Source organism: Diabrotica undecimpunctata, chromosome 4 (assembly GCF_040954645.1).
Source record: "Diabrotica undecimpunctata isolate CICGRU chromosome 4, icDiaUnde3, whole genome shotgun sequence".
Lineage (NCBI taxonomy): Eukaryota > Metazoa > Arthropoda > Insecta > Coleoptera > Chrysomelidae > Diabrotica > Diabrotica undecimpunctata.
Window position 1 is genome coordinate 93,786,090 of NC_092806.1, and position 12,752 is coordinate 93,798,841.

Genomic DNA, 12,752 nt, shown 5'->3' on the forward strand with positions numbered 1-12,752 from the left:
AAATAGAGCTGCCTAAATTTAAGGGTGATTTTAAGGAGTTTAGTTCGTTTTTAGACTTATATAATTCGGTTGTACATAATAACGCAGGCCTAGCAGACGTAGAAAAGTTTAAGTATTTGAAAGGATGTTTAGAAGGGACTCCACTTAGTTTGATTCGTAATTTGTCAATAAATAGCGATAATTATCAAATTGCTTACGATCTAATTGTTAAACGGTACACAAATGTTCGTCGTTGTGCGACCGCGCATTGGGATGCGATCTTGGGCGTACAGAAAATATCGGTAGTTAATTCGAAAAATCTGGCTAAATTAGTAGATACGGTTTTAGAAAATTTAGCCGCATTGAAAACATTAGGTCTTCCGACAGAACATTGGGATTTTATTATGTTTAATTTACTTTTGTCGAAATTAGACGCGGATTCAGTAAAGTTATTTGAGTTAGAAAATAAATCGAATAAAATCCCGTCATTTCAAAAATTGGTAGAGTTTATTGAAACTCAGTACATTGCTTACGATAATTTGAATAGTAGCTTAAGTGAATCTAAGAAATCGTCGAGGGCTCCAACTTATACGGAGCCAAAGTGTAATTATAAACATTCCAATGAGTCAAGGCATAATAGTAGTTCGTCCTTTGTTACAAATTCGTCGTCAATATGTTGTGCTTTATGTAAACAAAGTCATTTTCTTAACCATTGCTCGTTGTTTTTGAAAAAATCTCCAAAAGAAAGATACCAATTTTGTAAAGAATCTTCCTCGTGTTTTAGGTGTCTTAATCAGGCTAATCATTCTGTCAAGTCGTGTCGAAAGGCCTTTAAATGTAGTAAATGTAATAGTCACCTTCATAATAGTTTGTTGCACTTTGATAGAAATCGTTCCAATAGTCAGTCGTCCATAGAAAATACTAATAATCCAGGGGCATCGGGAGTCGAACAAAATTCGCCTGAAATATCACATTGTGCTGCTAGTTTTATAGGGAAGAAAAACGAGACAAAAAAGGAAATTTTGCTCGGTACCGTTTTAGTTCACGCGATTGATAGTAAGGGGTGTAAACAGCCCTTGAGATGTCTGCTAGATTCAGGTTCAATGAGTTCGTTCATTAGTCGTAAAGCTGCCAGTAGATTAGGTTGGCCTAAAACTCCTTGTTCATTTGAAGTTAACGGACTCAATTCGATGCAAACGAAACTGAATCAAGGTCAAATAAGTTTTTCTATCCAACCTCGTCATCAGGAGTCACCGGTGTTTCACTTGGAGGCTATTATTACAGATCGGGTTTGCTCGGATTTGCCGAGCACCAAAATTGACATATCGACGTGGAATTATATTACAAATTTGAAGTTAGCCGATCCCGAATTTAACTGTAGTCAATCTATAGATTTGTTAATTGGTTGTAGCATATTTTCGAAGGTGTTGTTAGAAGGTAAAATTGAAGGTAAAGCGGGACAACCAGATGCCCTAAATACCGTTTTTGGTTATATTTTGTTAGGACCTACTAGCACACCTAACCTTTCGTCGACTTCGCTTGTTTGTCTTTCAAATATTGAAGACCCACTAAATTCTTCGTTAACGAAATTTTGGGAACTGGAAAACGTACCGGAAAAGCCAGTTTCAGAACCAGAAGACGTTCTGTGTGAGAACATTTATCTGGAAACGCATAATCGGGACGTCTCGGGTAAATATGTTGTATCTTTGCCTTTTCGTGAATCGCCGCCTTGTTTGCAAGATAGCTATGATATTGCTTTAAATAGATTGCTATCATTAGAACGACGCTTATCTCGTCAACCAAGTTTGAAAAAAGAATATTCTTTTCATATGCAGGAGTATCTTGATTTAGGTCATATGCAGTTAGTCTCTAATGCCGAAAAGAAAAGGGGAAAGTATTATATTCCACATCATTGCGTTGTGAAACCAGATAGTGTTTCAAGTAAAATTCGAGTTGTATATAATGCGTCTCAGAAAAGTCCCAGTCGCGGTAAATCTTTAAATGACTATTTACTGGTCGGTCCTAAGCTGCAACAGAACATAGTCTCGCTGTTGTTGAATTTTAGACTTAATCGTTTTGCGCTGTGTGCGGACATTCGTCAGATGTATCGTAATATTTTAGTCGCTCCTGAACACACGGATTATCAACGCGTGTTATGGAGATTTTCTAGCGCTGAGGAAATTCAGGAATATCGTTTATTAACCGTTACTTTTGGAATAGTATCTTCGCCGTATCTCGCTTTAAGGACTCTCCAACAATTAGCATTAGACGAAGGCTCTCGTTTTCCTAAAGCCGTCTCGCTTATTCGTCATGCTTCGTATATTGATGATTTTGTTTTTGGTGCTTCGACTCTCGAAGAAGCACAAACTTTAGTTGACGAATTAGTCGCTTTGTTAAAGTAAGGAGGCTTTGAGTTACGGAAATGGTGTTCGAATGAACCCAAATTGTTGTCGCAGTTTCCTGAATCCCATATTAATCCTCACTCCATTAATTTTGATCCAGAAGCAAATGGTCCTTCATTAAAAATCCTTGGTTTGAAGTGGATTGCACAGTCCGACGTCTTTCAATTTTCAGTCAAATTGCAAGACGTCCCTTGTACTAAAAGATCGTTTTTGTCCGAATTAGCTCGAATTTATGATCCTTGTGGTTACTTAACACCTATTACCTTTTTTATTAAACATTTAATCCAACAACTTTGGGCAACCGGTCTTAAATGGGATGATCGTCCTCCTTCGGAAATAATTCGGGTATGGGAACAATATAAGAGCGAACTATCTCTTATTTCACAGTTCAAAATTTCTCGTTTTTTGAATATTTCCTCATGTCCCATCTTAGAGCTTCATGGATTTGCCGATGCTAGTGAAAAGGGATATGCTTGTGTCGTTTATATTCGTAGTATTGATACTCGTAACCTAGTTCAAGTTAATTTACTGTGTGCCAAATCGAAAGTAGCTCCTATAAAACAGATTACTATACCTCGATTAGAATTGTTAGCTGCTGTTCATTTGGTAAAACTTATGTCGTTTGTGTTAGAGTCGTGGAAGCATATAATATTTCAAAATGTGTATGCTTGGTTAGATTCTCAAATCGTATTGCACTGGATTAAAAGCTCCCACTCGAGATTCAAAACTTTCGTCGCAAATCGCATTTCGTATATCCAGTCCCATAGTCAAAATTATTCTTGGCATTATATCGAATCTCGAAATAATGCAGCCGATGCGCCTTCGCGAGGCATGCTACCGGCTGCTTTTCTATCAAAATTAGACTGGTTAACAGGTCCTTCGTTTTTGTATAATATTCCATTAATTTTTCCAGAGGTTCCTCCCTCATTGCAGGAAAAATCCTCTTTGGAAGAGATAAAGAAAGCTTTAGTGTTTGTTTCCACTCATGAGGAACATTTTCTGTCTTGTTTGCTGAAAAATAAATCGTCTTTTACCTCGATCCAAAGAATTTTGGCTTTTATGTTGCGATTCGCGCACAACTCTCGTTATAAAAGGTCGAAACGGTCAGGACCCTTGACTTTCGTAGAATTAGAAGACTCGTTGATTATTCTTGTCAGATTTACACAAGAAAAGTATTTTGAAGAACATCTTCAATCAAATTCTTTTCCAAAACCATTTCGTAAGTTGGGAGTATTTTTAGATGATAGTACTCAGTGTTTAAGAGTAGGTGGTCGTCTATCTCAGTCTTCGTTATCGTATGAAGCAAAACACCCGTTTTTGTTACCAAAAAAATCTCGCCTTACTACTCTTCTAGTTCGTCATTATCATGAGAAGTATTTACATGCTGGATTTAAGAGTACTCAGTTTTTGGTTAGTCAAAGGTTTTGGATAATGTCTTCTAAACAAGCCGTTAATTCGGTATTGTCCAAATGTATTAGATGTTGGAAACAATCTCCTAAAAACTTACAACCCCCTATGGGTAATTTGCCTAAATTTCGTCTCGGTGCCATTAAACCCTTTTCGATTTGTGGGTTAGATTATGGTGGACCGTTCTCGATAACCATGTCTCGTTACAGGGGAGTTAGAACTCAAAAGGCCTATTTGTGTCTATTTGTATGTTGCGGTACTAAGGCTTTAAATCTTGAATTAGCTAGTGATTTGACCGCGGAAGCTTTTTTGGCCGCTTTACAACGTTTTTATTAATTTTGTTTTGTTCGACTTTTGTCAATATAACCGCGACGAAACCACCATTTTAATTTTAATTTTTTTATTGTAGTTTAAATTTTGAATATTTGTGTAAGATTTGTATAGGAATTATTTGTATTAATTATCGTTTTAGTTGTTTAAGTAATGATAGTATTTGGAATTCGTTTTGTTTTTTAAAGACCTTATGGCCTTTAAAGGGGGGAGAATGTTTAAATTCAAATATGGTTGTATAGATTAATCAATACATTTGTCCTCCCTGTATTCCTACGATCCCTATAAGTACCGCCATCGGGCTCGTGGAATGTTTCCCTTTACGAGAGAAGAGCACCAGTAGTTGAAAAGAAAAGACGCAACCCGGCACGGGAACCCATGCACGCATATTGAATTGATTTCGTTCGTTGTTTTGTAGTGCAAACCCTGGTAATTAGACCCAGCGGTAAGTTTTTACCTAGTTTTACCTAAACCTATAAATTGTCTTTGATTGTTTATTGCAACCATTTAAATTTTAATAATTATTTGCACCAATGAGGAAAAGTCCATTTTTCTCGCCAGAGTTATCGAAGGAATAGTTCTGTTAATTAAGTACTATTAATTTGTAATAGTACATTTGTTTGTTAATACCCCACAATATATATATATATATATATATATATATATATATATATATATATATATATAACTTAACTATATATATATATATATATATATATATATATATATATATATATATATATATATATATATTGATACGATTAGGGTTTATAGAAAATAATTTATAAGTTATATACTACATAATATTAGATATTTGGTTGTTTTAAATAAGTTATATACTAGAGAATTTAATAAAAATTATTTATGTGAGGGTATTTTTAAGAAATTATCATATAATAATTGTAAAAAGTTGTATTTTAATGTTGTAAATATATTTAAGTGAGCCATGTGCATAGGCAACCAAAAATATTCTCGAAGTGACAGATAGAAATTAAGAATTATAAGGAATATAAAGTGGGGTTATAATAATAATGTTAGTTTAAAATGTTTAATTTATATATATTTAGTGATTTAAGTGTTTATTCTGATCTGAAAAGCCTAAATGTCAACAAAATTATCAATGGAACAACGAATTCTCCAGAGTGCAGAGTGTGACCATTGTTTACGGTCGAACATTCTGGAATAATGATTATGTCGGTGGATGGAACAGATATTTTTTCGAGAACATCAAGAGGGCAGTTTTTAGTCAGAAGTCAGACCAGTTTATTATGAAAGTTAGTAGACACATTTAGTTAGTAAATTGTTCAGAATTTTCAAGAAGTCAGTCAGAAAAGTTTAAGAAGAAATATGAAAGTTAGTTGGAGTCAGTGAATCACTTACAAATAGTCCAATTGTTTAATATAGTGAGTTAAATGAAGATTAAAAATTATGCATATATTTAATGCACATTTATAATTATACACAAATAATTATTGAAGATTATAAAAGTATATTAGAAGAATATTGGATGGACATTGGAAGGAATTAAAATTATATTATGATTGGAGATTAGTATAAATCAACTTATAATAATTGGATATTGGTATATTGAAAAGAAGAATAAATATAAATGGTGTTTGCTGGTTTGCTTGGTGGTGTATAAATGCTGGTGAAGAAAACTATATCTTAAATTGGTAGAAGCTGATAATTAGAAAAAGTAATTTCACAAAAACAAGGATAACCGAAGTACGAAGACATTCAGTGGTGATTAGAATCTATATAGTGGAAAACAGTTCATTTAGGCATTCAGTGAAAGAAAGGTACAAAATTTTGTTAATATAATTTAGTTAATGTCATAACAATTTCAATTTTGAAAATAGTTTGTTTAAATTTTACATTGTCTATAGAATTTAATTAGTTTTATAAGAGTATCAATTTAAAGATAGTTTATTTTAAATTTACATTGGCTAGGTTAGATATATATGTGTGTTTCATAATAGTTATAATAAAGATAATTTAAAAAGTACTTACAAACTAATTCTTTGAGAACCGCGATAAAAACCCTATATTATTAAAAATACTCATTGCTCATCATTCAAACAAAAAACACATCATAACAATTTGGCGCCCAACGTGGGGCTCTCTATTTAAAAGAATTAGTTTGGGAAGATAAGTGCTCTCATATAATCAAATTAATTATCAGTAGAAAGAAAAAAGTATAGATTTTAATTTTAATTATATTTGAACAAGTAAAGTCTCAAAATGTCTCAAGGAAAGAAAGGTACAAGAAGCAAAAAGAATGAAGAAGATGTGGAAGTAGAAACACAACCTATACAAGAGGAGAGTTTAGTTCAAGTTCCACAAGATACTGCAGAAATGAATCCAGAAAGAGAGGAAAATGTCAATATGGCAGCTTTGATGTCATTAATGATGCAGATGAACAAGACAATGGAAGAGAATTCAAAAGAAATCAAAGAAGACATGAAAAAAAATGGAACAGAAAATGGAAGAGAATACGAAAAAAATGGAAGAGAATTCAAAAGAAATCAAAAAAGACATAAAAAAATTGGAAGAGAATTCAAAAGAAGTCAAAGAAGACATGAAAAAAATGGAACAGAAATTGGAAGAGAATTATAGAAAATTAGAAAAGAAAATAGAAGATAATAATAATAAAATTGTAAAACAAATGGATAAAAAACTTGAAGCTGCAGAGAAAAAAGTAGCAAATGAAATAAAAAGTATACGGAATGACTACAAGAAAAGGATAGACAATGAGAGGACAGAAGTAAAGAGGATTATTCAAGATAATAAGATAGATATAGAACAGAAAATAGAGTTACAGAAATGTAACTTAGAAGTAAAAATTAACGAAGACAGGAGAAACACAGAAGAAAAATTAGACGATATACAACAAAATATCCAAATAAATTGTAATCAAATAAGAAATGTGGAACAGAGAATAGATGATATTTCACAAATGAGAGACATAGGGAGACCTTACTTAAATTTAACAAATGAGACTGGGATTAAATTCTCTGGTAATATAAAAAATTTGCATCCTAGAGTATACATAAATAGTTTAAAACATAAATTAAGATTTGTGAATAATATTAATGATATTAAAGATTATATTAGAATGACATTAAATGACAATGCAGCAACTTAATTTGTTAGTATTGAGAATGATTTAGATAATTTTCAAACATTTGAAAATACATTTTTAAATTATTATTGGGGTGAATTAAAGCAAGCCAAGTTTAGAGAAATTCTATATTTTGGAAAGTATAATCAAAATTTAAAATCAAATATGGTAGATTATGCATTGAAATTGATAACAGTTGCAAAATATTTAGAACCACCAATTAGAGAGGATGAAACAGTCTTAAATGTATCTAGACATTTTGATGCTGATGTTGTGCAAACCGTAACTGTACAAAATATTCAAACAATAGATAGTTTTATTAATTTTATTCAAAGAATACAAAGAGGCAATATGACAAGTAATAATAACAACAGAAAAAACAATAATAACTTTCAATATAATAAAAATGATAATCAACAATATAGACAATCATATAATAGATATGGTAATAATTTACAAAATTTTAATAATAATAACAGTAATTATAATAGACAACATTTTAATAACAGTACTAATAATAATAGACAAGATTTTAACAATAGAAGAAATACAGAGCGACCTAACTATAACAGACAGGTAAATTGTGTTCGAAGGAATAGGAGCTGCGAAGACAGGGAACGAAATCGTACAAGGCAAGAAAATGTGAGTAGAAGTCATAGTAGGGAAAGACATACTACATCAGATCCAAGTGGTCAGATACAATCTGAAAATTCTAATAATCAAAATTTTGTGCAGTAAACTTTCTGAATTACAAGTTAGGCCATTGCTATTATGAAAAACCTTCTGAATTTATTTCTCTAGATGAAGATAAAATTATTGAATCTATTAATTTAATTTATATAAATGCTTTGGCCAAAAATAAAATGATTAAAATTATGATAGATACTGGTTCAGAAAGTACTTTAGTCTCGGAGAATTTTATTTTTAATACATTAAAACTATCAGATATAATAAAGATTCCAAAAATTAAAATTATTGGTGCAAATAATAAGAAGTTGGGTGAAATTGATAAACTAGCCAATTTTAAAATTAATATTCTTAATAAAGAAATTAATATGCAAGGATTTATTGTCAAGGATTTATGTGTTGATATATTAATGGGAAATGATGAATTGGAAAAGAAGAAAGTAAAGATAGATTTTGAAGAAAAAATGGTAACTTTGGAAGGGCAAATAATTAAATTTATGCAGAAAGATGAGGTGGAAGAAGGAATAAGAGTTGATAGGATATTATTAAAAGAAAATAATGATGTTTATGAAGAAGAAATGTATTTTGATGATAGGGAAATGTCCTAAAAGAATGTAAAGAATAATTGTAGTGAATATTTAAGGAATGGAAATTTTAAGCAGATGGATGCCTACGAGGCGGAGTGCGTAAAATTGGAAGCAAGGAATAATGAGTACATAATGAAGAATAATGTTATTTGTAAAGAAGAAGATATGATGAAAGTTTTAAATTGCCCTGAAGAATATAAATCAATAGTCATTTCCATATTGCAGCAACACAAGGGACTTGTCAATAAAGAAAATAGAATTGCACAAAATTATATCCATAGTATAAAAGTTAAAGAAGAAAAAGATTTTAAAACAAAATCATACCCAATACCATATAAATACAGAGAAGAAGTAAACAAAACAATTAATAATATGTTAGAAGATGGGATCATTGAGAAGGCAGACACATGTTTTATTAACCCCATAGTAGTAGTACGAAAAAGATCAGGTGAAATCAGGTTATGTTTGGATGCAAGGAATATTAACAAGATTACTGAAAAGCAATTTGAAGCACCAATGAGTATAGATGGAATATTAGGAAGAATTACAGGAATGTCATTTTTCACTAAAATCGATTTACAGCATAGTTTCTGGTTAATACCTCTAGAAAGAAAAAGTAGACAGTATACAGGATTTCAGATAGATGGAGTAGTATATCAATTCAAAGTAGTACCATTTGGACTTCAATCATCTTGCAGTGCTCTATGTAGATGTCTTCATGATATTTTGGATCAATATGAACATTTTGTAATTCACTACATTGATGATATATTAATTTTTTCTAAAACGGCTGAAGATCATGAGAACACCTAAAAATTATAATAAATAGATTAGACAAAGTTGGACTAAAAATAAATCAAGAAAAATGTACATTTTTTCAAAAAGAAGTCATATATCTAGGTTATAAACTTAACACTAAGGGAATCGAAATGGATCCAGAACGGACACAAGTCATTCAGGAATATAAAACACCACACAATTTAAGAACTTAAAGAGGCTTCATTGGAATAATTAATTATTATAAAAGGATGATACCAGATCTAAGTATAAAAGAAATTCCATTACTTGAACTACTGAGAAAAGGTGTAAAATGGAGATGGGATCAGAGAAGAGAACTAGCATTCCAAGAGATTAAAAACATTTTTCTGTCAAATTTGAAAATATACTATCCTGACTACACACAGCCATTCATATTAAGAACAGATGCATCAATAGAGAGATTATCAGGGGTATTATTACAAATACATGATGGGGTTGAATATCCAATACAATTCATTTCAAGAATTACAAAGCCACATGAAAAGGGTTACTCAGTTTCAGAATTAGAACTAGCAAGTATAATACACTGTGTCACAAAATTAAGATTTTATTTGTTGGGTAATGAATTTACAATAGAAACAGATCACCAAGCTTTAACGTCTATATTAAATAACAAATATGGAAACAGTAGAATACATCGGTGGAGTCTAATACTTAGTGAATACTGCTTTGAAATCAAATACATTTCTGGAAAATCCAATATAGTGGCAGATGCTTTATCAAGGTTAGAAAATACATCACAAAAAGGGCAGCGAACAATAAAAATTGGATTAAATCAATTAGTAGAAAGTACTGGATTATATTCTAAAGAAGAAATTATAAGAGATCAGATCAATTTGAGTGAAAAACAAAAAGTCCTTAGGAAAGATGGAGTATATTATAAAATAATAAATGGCATAGAAGTATATGTAATAACTAGAACTTTAGCAAAGAAAATATTGAAAAATTTACATAACAATTATATGCATATTGGTTCAAGAAAGCTATGGATGCTATTTAGGGACAATTATTTTGCAAAGAATGACATAAGTATAGCAAAAGAAATTACTACCCAATGCCCAATATGTCAACTAAACAAAGAAAAGAATTTCAAAAACCAGAACACATATAAATCTAATGTTGTATATGAAAAACTAAATACAGTTTCCATGGATTTTATTTCAAATTTAGTTCTCAGTCCAACAGGAAAAAAGCATATACTAGTGATAGTTGATTTATATACAAAATTTATTAAACTATATCCCTGCTCTAGAACAAATGTTAAAACATTAAAATTATATATTAATCAATTTTTCGAAGAAATAGGACCATTTAGAAATTGCATAATAGATAATGCTACATATTTTAACAACCAAAAATTTCGGACATTTTGTGAGAAAAAGGGAATCAACATTCATTTTACAAGTATCAGACATCCTCAGGCAAATCCTGCAGAAAGATATATTAAAGAAGTTATAAAATATTTAAGGATACTGTGCCAAAATCAACACGAAACTTGGCAGCAACATATACCACAAGTAGAGTATTTTTTAAATAATACACATAATTTGAATACAGAGGAAGTACCAGAATATTTAATGTTTGGCCATATAGGAAACAGAAAGTGGATTAGTGAATATAATCAGGATATGTTAGAACAAGTAATGCAGAAAGTGAATAACCGAATTAGGAGGAAAGCTGAAAAATATATCAGAAGACAAAATCGAAATATAAAAAAACCAATCACATTTCAAAAAGGAGACCTAGTGTTAATTCGTTCACTTAGAAAAAGTAATGTTAAAGAAAACCGTTGTAAGAAATTACAACCAATGTTTGAAGGTCCATATACAATTGAAAATCAGAATGGACCAAATAGTTATGTGTTAATAGATGCAGAGAACAGACTAAGAGGCATATTTCATATCAACGACATTTTTCAATATCATGAAGAGATTGAATAATGATTTCTATACCTTTAACACAAATATAATAACACTAATAACTTACTGATATATCCATTTTATTCAATAGACTTGATTTGTTAAATGGTAGATGGTAGATTTCATTATTTTGAATCAATTTGACATCATACTTGTTGAATTTTGTATATATGGAAATTAATTTGTACCCTAAAAATCATAATTTGGGGTTAGACACAAAATTGATACTATAATTGCTATAAAAATGTCTTTCTAATATAATAAAGTGAAAAAAAACTTACCAATTTATATTGATGAAAGTTATTTTGAATGGAAATAATTCCTAGATTTTGTCTATAAACAAACAGAACACCATATCGATTATATTTTTAATTAAGGTTATATTTTATTATCTGATATCGCATCCATTGCGCCATTTGACATGACAGTTTGACCATAGAATAGCCGAACTGTGCTCCGTTGTTCTCTGCTTTGACATAGACAGCGAACAGGGATGTATTTAACACATTTTAAATAATAAAAAAAAAATTGAATTATTAATTTATTAAATTTAATAAGGTATGAGAAAATTAATATTTAAAAAAATAATAAGTAAATTATTTATTTTAAATATTATTTTGGGGTATTGATACGATTAGGGTTTATAGAAAATAATTTATAAGTTATATACTACATAATATTAGATATTTGGTTGTTTTAAATAAGTTATATACTAGAGAATTTAATAAAAATTATTTATGTGAGGGTATTTTTAAGAAATTATCATATAATAATTGTAAAAAGTTGTATTTTAATGTTGTAAATATATTTAAGTGAGCCATGTGCATAGGCAACCAAAAATACTCTCGAAGTGACAGATAGAAATTAAGAATTATAAGGAATATAAAGTGGGGTTATAATAATAATGTTAGTTTAAAATGTTTAATTTATATATATTTAATGATTTAAGTGTTTATTCTGATCTGAAAAGCCTAAATGTCAACAAAATTATCAATGGAACATTAACGAATTCTCCAGAGTGCAGAGTGTGACCATTGTTTACGGTCGAACATTCTGGAATAATGATTATGTCGGTGGATGGAACAGATATTTTTTCGAGAACATCCATATCGAAGAAATAGAACGAGATCGAACATGGTTTCTTACCAGATGATTCTGGAATATCCAAAAAGATATAAATACCCGTGATTTGGATTCAAGAGGGCAGTTTTAGTCAGAAGTCAGACCAGTTTATTATAAAAGTTAGTAGACACATTTAGTTAGTAAATTGTTCAGAATTTTCAAGAAGTCAGTCAGAAAAGTTTAAGAAGAAATATGAAAGTTAGTTGGAGTCAGTGAATCACTTACAAATAGTCCAATTGTTTAATATAGTGAGTTAAATGAAGATTAAAAATTATGCATATATTTAATGCACATTTATAATTATACACAAATAATTATTGAAGATTATAAAAGTATATTAGAAGAATATTGGATGGACATTGGAAGGAATTAAAATTAT